The 12,217-nt window shown below is 48.5% G+C and overlaps 1 long non-coding RNA gene across 1 annotated transcript; it reads right to left on the bottom strand.

Annotated features, from left to right (window-relative positions):
* Positions 1-7,366: 7,366 nt before the first annotated feature.
* Positions 7,367-8,876, bottom strand: LOC127322035 (uncharacterized). The gene is made up of 2 exons (XR_007864491.2): positions 8,600-8,876; positions 7,367-7,536 (listed from the first exon to the last, which is right to left on the bottom strand). It is a non-coding gene; the product is annotated as an uncharacterized lncRNA (long non-coding RNA).
* Between the last annotated feature and the right edge of the window lie 3,341 nt (positions 8,877-12,217).

Below are 12,217 nucleotides of genomic sequence, written 5' to 3' on the forward strand. Positions count from 1 at the left end.
TTGGAAGTCACTCATGGCGAAGTTTGGAGTCAAGCTCTTGTTCTCATCATCATCGCACCCGCAAATGGATGGCCAAACGGAAGTGGTCAATCGAAGCCTCTCCACCCTCCTATGCATCCTCGTGAAGAAAAACTTGAAGTCATGGGAGGAGTGCCTTCCTCACGCCGAGTTCGCCTACAACCGCGCCAAGCACAAGACTATGTCAAGGAGCCCCTTCATGGTCGTCTATGGCTTCGAACCTTACACGGCACTCGACATACTTCCGCTTCCCCTCCACGAGCGCATCAACATGGACTTCGACAAGCGCACCGCCGCCGTCAAGAAACTACATGAAGAGACAAGGGCAACCATACAAGAACATGTTCTTCGTCAAGCCAACCGCATCAACACCAAGAAGAAGGCAAGGATATTCGAAGAAGGAGACCTCGTTTGGATCCACCTCCGGAAGGAACGATTCCCTCATGAGCGCAACTCCAAGCTCAAGCCAAGAGGAGATGGCCCCTTCAAGGTCCTCAAACGCATCAACGACAACACTTACGTCATCGACATACCGACATCCAAGTACTTGGTGAGCAACACGTTCAATGTCTCGGACTTGTCACCCTATCATGGAGATGAGGAGGTGCAAGAGTCGAGGACGACTCTTTCCCAAGGGGGGGGGAGATGATGTAGCCCCGGTCACCGACGTCGCTACACCAAGACCAACAAGTCCTCCTAGTGGACCGATGACACGAGCCCGAGTCAAAGCTCTTCATGATGAGGTGAACTCGCTCCTCACCACCCTTGATCTTGGTACCCCTTTGGATGGATTGCTACCTCATGCCGACGTGCTATGTGTCATTAGGTACAAGGCGCGTCAAGACCACGGAGAGGAGAAGACGCCAAGGTCAAGGGAAGGAGAGAAGCAACTGGACATGGAGATGATCATGAAGCCGAAGCCGACGTCGCACGAAGCGCTCCAAGGAAGAGACGGACGCTGGCCGGTCCAGGACCCGGTCGGACCGGACCTACAACCCACGCCTCGATCCACGAGCCGATCGGCCAAGGCGCAAACCGGGCAGCTCCTCGTCTGGGACGACAGCCGGACCCGATCTGGAAACATCGTAGCGGTTTCCGGTTTGCGCCGGTCGACCGGACCCATGACCGGACGGCCCGGTCACGAGTCCGGTCGGACCGGCCCCAAACCGGACAGCCCGGCCCCCAGTTCGGTCAGACCGGCCCCAAACCGGACCTGACGAGAATGCCCCACCAAACTGCCTTAACTTATCCATTCGCGTACCTGTTCGCCCTTGCTGGCCATGTGTGACTATATAAGTAGCTGGAACCCCTCATTAGCTCTTTAGACTTGTTTTGAACTCAAACCTAACTTTGAGCTTAGTCTCCCTTGGGTATCATCCCTCTGTAATCAAGGCCATCCTTGTTGTTGATTTGGTTATTGTTGAGTGAGATTCTAGTACAAGCTACTCTCTCTCTCCCTCACCAATCCCCTTTTCTCCAACACCAATCTCTCACCGGGAATTCTGCCGCGTGCCTCTTCCGGGTGATTCTATTGGCGTGGTCCATCGAGCCACGGGGGTAAGTATCGGGTGTATCGGGTTGGTGTGTGTGCGTGAGTCTCGGAGTTCCTCGTGTTCATCGTGTTCTTCGTGTTCCTCGCGTTTTTCCCATCTCCCCTCTTGGTTTCGAAGTCAATCCGCGAGATCGGGCCAAACACGGGGTCTTAGACCTCATCACATCGTGTCGGGGCCGGTCCCGCGGAACGGCCTCCTCCTTGTCCTTGCCACGAGAGCGGCTGCCCTCGTCTCTGTCCTTACCAGGGTGGTGCACAGGCCCAACCATGTTAATGCTGCACGAGAAATCTGGCTGGCACCTCCCGGTGTAAGCGTACTCCACCATGTTAACGGCGGGGAAGGGGTGCGTGTCGACTTTCATGGCGTACTGGCTGAAAATTAGACGCCCTTGTTCTATCGCCATTTGGATCTGCTGACGCCACACCCTGCAATCGTTGGTAGTATGGGTGAACGTGTTATGCCACTTGCAATATGGTTTTCCGTTCAGCTCTTGCGCCGTAGGGAATTTATGGCCTTCGGGTAACTTCAGCTGCTTCTCCTTGAGTAAGAGGTCAAAAATCTGCTCAGCTTTGCTTACGTCGAAGTCAAACCCCCTTGGAGGACCTTGTGGCTTAACCCACTTGCAGGACACGGGGCTTGCCCCCCGAGCCCATTCAGCCACCGCTACCTCTTGATCTCCTGCAGAGTCTTCATCTTCCTCTGTCTCAACCAGGACTACTGCGCGCTTGAACTTGTCCTGGTACAACTCTGGGTGGCGCTATTCATATAACGACAATTTCTGAACCATATGCGCCAGTGAAGCGTACTCTGCTTGGGAAGTCATATCCTTGATCGGCGATGCGAGACCCACCACTGCCAGCTCGACTGCTTATTTTTCCAGTCAAACGAGCCGAATAGCATCGGTTCCTGACGGTCCTGAAGCGCTGGATGTATTCTGACACTGTTTCTCCGCGCTTCTGTCGTACTTGTGCTAGATCGGCAATGCCAGCCTCGGAAGCCTCTAAGTGATACTGCATGTGGAACTGCATGCTCTTCCATCTGCTTCCAAGTCCGGATTGAATCTGGTGGCAGCGAGGTGTACCACCCGAAAGCCGATCCTGTGAGGGACTGTGCGAAGAACCTCACACGTAATGGGTGTGATGCTGAGATCGTGCCCAACTGTGCCAAATATCGGCTCACATGCTCGATTGAACTGGAGCCTTCTGACCCGCTAAACTTGGAGAATTCAGGGAGCCGATATTTGGGTGGTAGTGGGATCAAATCGTACTCGTTGGGGTACGGCTTGAAATAGCCGATTGTCCTCCTTTTCGGCACCATGCCGAACTGGTCTCTCAAGATTGCACTGATCTGATCCACGGTGCTAGCTGCAGGAGTCGAGCTTTGAAGATTTGCTGGAGTGGCATACTTGGCTAGCCACGCCTGCTTCTCCAGATCTGAGCTAGCTGCAGGAGTCGAGCTTTGAAGGTTCATTGGAGTGGCATACTTAGCTAGCCACGCCTACTTCTCAAGATCTGATCCAGAAGCCCCTCCTGCTATTCCAGAAATCCCTGCTATTGCAGTCTGGTTCGTGCGTGCCCAGTTACTGCAGTCTGGCACATATGTGCACATGTATCCGTGTGGGATCTCCTTAGGCGCTTCATACAAGAACTGGTAGTCACTAGGATCACCACCGATCTTGTAGACGACGTATGCCGGCGAACTCGGCACTTCTGGTGCTGCCAGAGCGAATGGCAGCTGTGGTCGGGTGTGGAGTGGTATCTCTCCTTGGTGAGTCCCTAGAGCAGGTCCTGGCGGAGAGTACTGATGCTTCATGATTTCCTGGACCGCACAAAGCGCGACACGCTCCAAAGTGTTCACCAGGCTCTCAGAATGGCGGTGTAGCGAATGAGCTACCATGTGATTCACCTCCTGACGCAGAGACCTGGTGCGTTCTTCTGAAGGAGTAGACAGATCCACTCCATCGAGAGCGCCTTCAGGTGAGAACCCTTTCCACCTGATGCCGTGTGAGCGGGTTCTCTGGAAAGAGTCGATGAGGTCGGCTTCGAAGAGAGCTTTGATATCATCATACTTCTTCTTGAGCTCCTCAGTCAAATCTTCGTACGTGACTGGATCTTCCGCCATCTCTGATGCGGATGATGATGCAGTTGATGTCGAAGACGGTCCCACCGGGCGTGCCAGAATGTGTTGGCCACCAAAACCCACCGGCGAGTAGCGACGGGCAACATGTAGAGCCGGGAGGCTCCCAGAACTGTGGTGGGCCCTGGTCCCTCGAGCGACGGCCCGCAATGCTCCGGCACGCACGTTCGATGCTGGTGCAAGGGCGTGCCACCTGACCTATACCTGGTCAGGAAGGTGATGGATTGCTTCGCTTAGTTTCCTGCATGGCATACACGTAAACATTAAATACGAGCCTCGATCGGCTCTCAGGTTGTCCTGTGAATCGGCTCAAGGAGCCGATCCACCCATGATTTGTATGAGATCTACGATAACATGGTGGTCCTGCTTGATCAATATTAAGTTAAAACGACCTACGACGATTTAGGGTTTTCACCACATAATCGGAACATCCTACACGTAATTGAGCCTCGCAGCCACGCAAGATGATAATAAACCAACCCTAGATAAGGCCTAAAAACCAACATGGAGTTGATTCCCGGAACATCTTCTCTAGGGTTAGCAAACTACACCCTACGTGCTACTGGATCCTTCAACCCGTTTGCAAGGCCTAACTATGTAGATATCAAACTAATCCTTGAAGAACAAGGAGCAATCATAACGGATCGGATCTACTAAACAAGGATCAAGCAAGGCGCTGCCCTTACACCTAAGATAGGTGTAAAGGCAGCTAGATGTCTAGGGATAGCATAGATAAAAGCATATATCAAGGTAAAACAATGCTAACCCTAACACATCTACGATAACTACGTTGCTCGCCATCAACAAGGCTTCAGCACGAGCAACGCATGAACAACGAATAAACTCGATTAAGCCTAGATCGCGAGATGCGATCTAGGCAGCATGGTGCTTACCCGGAAGAAACCCTCGAAACAAGGGGTGGCGATGCGCCTAGATTGGTTTGTTGTGAACGTGATCGTCCTCCTTTTCAATAACCCTAGATACATATTTATAGTCCGTAGACTCTCTAACGTGGGAATAATCCCAACCGTGCACGAGCTAAACTCTTTAATCCTAACCGACACGTATCCTACTATATTTACAGATACACGGGAAATTTATCCCAAACTCTTGTACAAGGCCGATTCATGTATATTTTCCATGTATATTCTCCAAGCCCATCTTAATCACGGCCCACCTCTGATCCGGTAAAATTCTGGTGATAACAGTGGTGTTCATCATCCAACAACAGAGTTTAGAGTGGTTTTATTATGTGATCAATGTTGAGAGTGTCCACTAGTGAAAGTATGATCCCTAGGCCTTGTTCCTAAATACTGCTATCGTTGCTTGTTTACTGTTCTACTGCATTTGTACTGTCCGCAATATTACCACCATCAACCACACGCCAGTCCTGGACAGCAAATCACTTTTCTGGCGCCGTTACTACTGCTCATACTTATTCATACCACCTGTATTTCACTATCTCTTCGCCGAACTAGTGCACCTATTAGGTGTGTTGGGGACACAAGAGACTTCTTGCTTTGTGGTTGCAGGGTTGCATGAGAGAGATATCTTTGACCTCTTCCTCCCTGAGATCGATAAACCTTGGGTGATCCACTTAAGGGAAACTTGCTGCTATTCTACAAACCTCTGCTCTTGGAGGCCCAACACTGTCTACAAGAATAGAAGCACACGTAGACATCAAGCACTTTTCTGGCGCCGTTGCTGGGGAGGAAAGGTAAAAGGTACTCACACTCCGGATCTCGGCTGCTAAGCTATTTTCCGGCACCGTTGTAAGTACTTGAAGCTATTTCCTTTAGATCCTGCAACTGCATCTTTTTGTTTCTTGTTTAACACTAGTTTGGCATAATGGAAAACAACAAAAATATGAGAGATCTTTATGAACTTTATCTTGAATTAGGACATGATGTGTTTGAAGATGTAAGCCCCAGGAGTAGGAAAACCCAGAGCGCGCAGGTACGAGGGGTTTATGTGCATGAGGTCACTACAAAGGACCGTGAGGTCGCCTCGCATTCCCAAGCTTATGGGTAGGCCAAGCAAAGCTCGACACGCCCATGCACACAACACCCACCTCATAGGCTCACGTTAGGCTTTCCAGGCCTGAGTGCTTCACCTTCCTGTGCACTTCACACATACACACACTGTGCACAGGATACGAGGGTAGAATACAGCTTGAATATCACAACATGACTATGTATGACACAAAAGATGGAAATAAGGTTCATATATAGCAACGCTCTACTGAGCAAGATCCAAATGACACGCAAAGGGACACATATCCCATCAGTACATCGTACATAAGGTAGCCAAATAGTCTGGGTACAGACAAGATCCAAATTGGACTAAGAGTCCTGAAGATAATCAAGCGGTGTTCCCATAACCAACAAGCCACAGGCTGCTGCCTTAGGAACGATCCCGCTACGCAACGAAGTCGTCGTCCGTGAACTCGACAAAGTAGCCACCTGCATCGCTCATCCTCTGTCGTACCTGTTTGTCGAAAAGCGTGTTCCGGAAAAAGAGGAAGAAAAACGAGGGTAAGTACCGTTGGCACGTACTTGCGAGACAAGACCAGCTATGCTTGCTGGTGGGCGGTGTAAACTTCGCCCGGCTATATGTGGAGTTTAGCGGCAGCAAAGCACTAACCAATAGAGACACGCTACAACATCCGTCTAATAGAGAAGGTGAGGGAGCGCATAATCTAGCAGTTCTATACTCTGCAAACAACAACCCAGCCAGTGCGATCCCCCTTAGCCAAGAGGTACTAACAAGGCACTCACACAGTTGACAATTTTATATCCATTCCATTATAATAGGGCTAACTTACTACGCAAGTAATTAGCAAGTTATTAGCGACAACATTAGGTGTAAGTTGTTCTATGATCGAGTTATACAGCTCCAAGTCGTCCATAACCGCGGACACGGCTTATCGATAAGATTTAACCCTGCAGGGGTGCACCAATGTTACCATACACGCATGCTCGAACCCGCTTAATTACGGCGGAGTCTCACAACAAGACCGTTCCCAAATCAACAAGAAAGTCTAGGGGGGCCACCCGCCTAAGCTACCCGTATCGAAGTTCGGCCGTACTCCGAGACGGACTCAGAGGTTTGCGCCGGCGGCTAGGCGTGCGAACCACACGCTTCGCTAAACGTCCCGCAAGGTACGATGTAATATAAACACCCGAAGGCAACAGGAAGTAAACACCCGAAGGCAACAGTAAGTTAAGCATGGCATACATGGCATAGGCAAATAAAACCAAGGTTGTGGCCCCCTTTTCAACAGACTTGAGAAATGGTAATGGGTGATGGGGGGTCCCGATAAAACCTCCCACGAGTGGTTAGCGCGCTCAGTCTTAGAAACAGATAACAAGAACTCGGGTCCTAGGGGACATTAGCAAGTCAAAGTTCCGATGCTTTCGCAAAGGGGCTCACAGATGCCTCTGCATATTATATCCCTTAGCAATTTTAAGTTGTAGCAAAAGTTATCATCATCATTTTGAAAAGGTAGTACATGTGTCAACATCCCAACAAGATATCCCGAATATTTCGAGATATCAACAGAAAACCCTAAACTCGCCTACGACTCGCAAAGCTGGCAAACAACAAACAATAGGTAGGGCGAGGAGGTGTATCTCGGAGATATAGGTAACAGGTGGATAGGACACGTGACACAACAGAATCGCAACATAAGGATAGCAATAGATCAAAAGAGCATGTAAAAGTAAAATAGGTGAAGGGGTGGGCTCGCCTGTCAGATCAGAGGTAGAAGCACCGACACGATCCTCCAGGGGGAACTCGTACTCCTGCTCGTACTGCTCTGCGTCGGCGTCTACTCGAGAAGAACCAAATAGCACATACAAAAAAAGTAATAGCACAAATCAATACAAGTGCAATGCGCAATATGATGCATGATGACATGGCAAGATGATATGTGCAAGGTTTCATGTATAGCAAATTAAGTGGGGTGTTCAAATATAGCATGAAAAGATGGAACACCCACACATAACATTTAGTTATGGTTGCAAATTTTACTTATTTCGAACCAGGGATGATGCCAATGATGCATGACAATGTTAAAATTGAATTCCTCTCATTTTTCTGATACAAAAAGATATAAAGTTTGTCAAATTCGGAGTTGTAGAGATGAAGTTATGAATTATGCAACAATAATCAAGTTTAGTCCAGATTTGAAATTGACACAATTTTAGTTGTTCAAAAGTTGAAACAAATTACATGGTTGGAAAGAGCATGTTTTTCTGATCGAAATGGACATATGGTTTGTCCAATTTGGATTTGTAAAAGTGCAGTTTTTAAGATTTTAGAAAACCATCTGTTTGCGTAAACTTCTGAAAACTGAATTTCGACAGCTGAGAACTGAAACGGAACAGCTGCTGTTTCCTGTAGATGGATTTCTGCACGAATTTTAAAGTGACCGCCGCGAGAGATCTGGGCAGTTCTAGACGAGGCTCTCGACAGTCGGAGCATGCTGATTGTGCCAACATTCAAATGGGACAGATTTGGGACGTTTTGGTGAACCGTGGCGACGGTGAGGTTCGCCGGAAAACGGTACCGCGACATGTGCGAGAAACAGCGAAAACTGAAAACAGATTCTGGACAGATGTTTGATCGAAGGTGGCGTCGTCTACAGGCAACGAAATTGAGTGATTCCAAAACGAAAGTTGTAGCCCTTCGTCTCAGCTTTCCAACGGTGCGAAGAACGCAAGCTGGAGTGGCCTGTGCTGGCGAGGAGATGTGTCGAAAGACAGGTGCTGAGAAGAAAAACTGGGCGTTTTTATGTGAACTCGATCTCGTCTGATCTCGTCTCTCCTTCTCAACTCGGACCAGATGAAGCAAGGAAACAAGTAGGAAGGTCAGGGCATGCAGCTGCTCACCCTGGAGGTGTCGACGACGAGGAGGAAACGGCAGGGGAGGTCGGAGTCGAGGCCACGGTCGCCGGAGTCCGGGAACAAGACGGCAGCGGCGGTGAAGATGTTGAGCAGACCCTGGCGTCTCCGGTTCCGTGAAGTAATCCGGGAGGTAGAGGAAGGAGTGGCGGTGCGATTCCCGTCCTCAGCTGGGCGTGCGGCGGTCCATGGCGTCGGCGGCGATCATCGGAAGCTCGGGAAAAACCCTCTCAACTCACGGACGGAAAGAGATGGAGGTGGCGGCGCGGAGAGGGAGGAGCGAGCTAGGTTTCTGGGGCTGCTCCTGGCGTCTTAAGGAGATGAAAAGAGGGGCAGGTGGCGAGCATCCATGGAGGGGGAGAAGATCATGTGGTGCTGGCTTGGTTCGTACAGGAGGCGACGCCAGGCGAGGAAGACGTACAGGAGCTGCGTCTCCAAAGTTTGGACCTGGGCTAAGGTTGGGCTTAGACCAAGGTAGGCTGCTGGGTTAGATACGTAGGTTAGGTTAGCTTTTCCCTTTTTATTTCTTTTTCCTGTTTTCTGTTTTTATTTCTTTCTCTTTTCAAAACTCTTTTCGGAAATTGAGATGTGAACATTTGAATTTGAATTCAGAGAAGGACTCAAGCGTCTATACCAACCTTGGTAGGCTTGAGAGAAATAAAAGAAAAAGAAGAAGAGTGGGACATAGAGAAATAAAGAGAAGATGAAATATTTGGTAAACCTTAATGGCTCAACCATTTGAGAAGGTAAACCATCTCAAGATCATAAAACATGTGTATTGCAAAAATAGAGAGGATAGGAAGGTTTATAGTAACCATATAAGAATTTGGCATGACCTATTTGAAAGATAGATCAAGTAGAGGAATAGGTTTAGGCTTGTTAGCTTTTCTTGGAACATCACAAGAGTAAGGGGATGAACCAAGAAGAAGAAAGAGGGAGAACAACAAGCAAGGCAACATAAGATCAAAGCCAAAACCAAAATGCAATTTATAAAAACCAAGGTGGTGATATGCATGAATGCAACATGATGAGATGATGACAATGCAAGAAAGGTAAAAAGGATCTAGGTATTACTCTTGGGATGTTACAAACGCCCCCCCTTGAAGGAATCGCGCCCCGAGATTCTCAGGAAGAAGAGAAAAAGGACGGGTACTCGGAACGGAGTTGATCTTCCCGCTCCCAAGTTGCTTCTTTATCGGAATGGTGCGACCACTGCACCTTGAGGAACTTGACAGAGTTGTTGCGAGTTCGACGTTCAGCTTCATCAAGAATCCGAACGGGATGCTCTTTGTAGGAGAGGTCTTCTTGTAGGTCGATGGACTCGTGATCAATCGTGCCACGGCCGGATCTTTGAAGCACTTCTTGAGCTGTGACACGTGGAAGACATCGTGCGCTTTGGAGAGCTTCTCAGGGAGTTCAAGGAGGTAAGCGACTTCACCACGCTTTGCTAGAACTTTGAAAGGACCAATGTATCTTGGCGCCAGTTTGCCTTTGATACCGAAGCGATGAGTGCCCCTCATAGGAGTAACACGAAGGTAGGCTTGATCACCAGGATGATATAACATATCACGGTGCTTGCTATCATAATAGCTTTTCACGAGATTGTGCTATCTTGATTGTCACGAATGATTCTCACCTTTTCTTGACCTCGTTGATGACATCGGGGCCAAAGATTTGCCTTTCACCAGCTTCGCACCAGTTCAGAGGTGTTACGCATTTGCGACCATAGAGAGCTTCGAAGGGTGCCATGCCCAAGCCGGCTTGATAGCTGTTGTTGTAAGAGAACTCGGCGAATGGAAGGCATTCTTCCCATTTCATGCCGAAGGAGATAACACGAGCACGGAGCATGTCCTCGAGAATCGATTGACTCTTTCGACTTGCCCACTCGTTTGCGGATGGTAAGTCAGGTCTTTGAAGAGCAGATTAGTTCCCATAGCTTTCTGAAAGCTTGCCCAAAACTTGGAAGTGAAGATACTTCCGCGATCAGAGCTTATTTCCAAGGGAACACCATGAAGAGAAACAATCTTTGCAGTGTAGAGCTCAGCCAACTGACTAGCAGATATTGTTTCTTTGACAGGAAGGAAGTGAGCAACCTTGGAAAGACGGTCAATCACCACGAAGATAGCATCATTGCCTTTCCGAGACTTTGGAAAACCAGTCACAAAGTCCATCTCAATCTTATCCCATTTCCACTCAGGAATCTTCAGGGGTTGGAGGACACGGCAGTGTCTACGATGTTACGCTTTGACACGGCGACAAACATCACATTCTGAGACATAGCGAGCAACATCCCTTTTCATCCTAGTCCACCAATAGGTAGACTTGATATCGAGATACATCTTTGTGCTGCCAGGATGGATAGAAAGAGGAGTGTTGTGAGCTTCTTTGAGAATGAGGTTTCTCAGGTCTGGATCATTCGGAACAACAAAACGACCTTGGAAGAAGAGAGTTCCTTGATCATCGAGAGAGAAAGACTTGTACTTGGGCTTGTGCATATTCTCTTTGATATTCTTGCTGCAAATATCTCGCAACTGTCCTTTTCGGATCTTATCTTCAAGATTTTGCGTGATCACCAAGTTTGCAAGGTAACCTTGGGGAACAAGCTCAAGATTTAATTTCCTGAATTCTTCATAAAGAGCAGGTTGACTTTCTTGAATCATGAGGTTGTTGCAATAGGACTTGCGACTAAGGGCGTCAGCCATGACATTAGCTTTGCCTGGAGTGTAGCTGATAGACAGATCAAAGTCCTTGATGGTTTCCATCCATCTCGTTTGACGGAGGTTCAAGTTGGGTTGTGTGAAGATGTATTTGAGACTCTTGTGGTCGGTGAAGATCTCACATTTGTTGCCCAACAAGTATTGGCGCCATGTTATTAAAGCATGTAACATGGCTGCAAGCTCAAGATCATGTGTGGGATAGTTGAGTTCATGCTTTTTCAACTGACGAGAAGCATACGCCACAACTTGACGTTCTTGCATGAGGACAGCACCTAGTCCATGAAGAGAGGCATCACAGAATATCTGGAAAGGTTTAGAAGTATCTGGAAGAACAAGGACAGGTGTGGAAGTGAGCTTCTGCTTGAGAAGATCAAAGCTTTCTTGGCATTGAGGAGACCAAAGGAACTTCTTGTCTTTCTTCAGGAGATCGGTAAGAGGCTTGGCGATCTTGGAGAAATTCTCAACAAAGCGGCGGCAGTAACTTGCCAAACCGAGGAAACTTCTCACTTGCTTGACATTCTTCGGAGGAAGCCATTCAACGATCGCCTTGACGGTTTCAGGATTGACAGCAATGCCTTTTCCCGAAATAACATGGCCAAGATAGACGACTTGAGGAAGCCAAAATTCACACTTGGAGAACTTGGCGTAGAGACGGTGTTCACGAAGCTTCAGGAGGATGAGGCGAAGATGCTCTTCATGCTCCTCATTGGACTTGGAGTAGACAAGGATATCATCAAGATAGACTACCACAAACTTGTCAAGGTACTCCATGAAAATGTAGTTCATCAACCGAGAGAAAGTGGCAGGAGCATTAGTGAGGCCAAAGGACATGACGGTGTATTCGTAGAGACCATAACGAGTTTTGAAGGCTGTCTTGGGTACATCCTCC

Source organism: Lolium perenne, chromosome 2 (assembly GCF_019359855.2).
Source record: "Lolium perenne isolate Kyuss_39 chromosome 2, Kyuss_2.0, whole genome shotgun sequence".
NCBI lineage: Eukaryota > Viridiplantae > Streptophyta > Magnoliopsida > Poales > Poaceae > Lolium > Lolium perenne.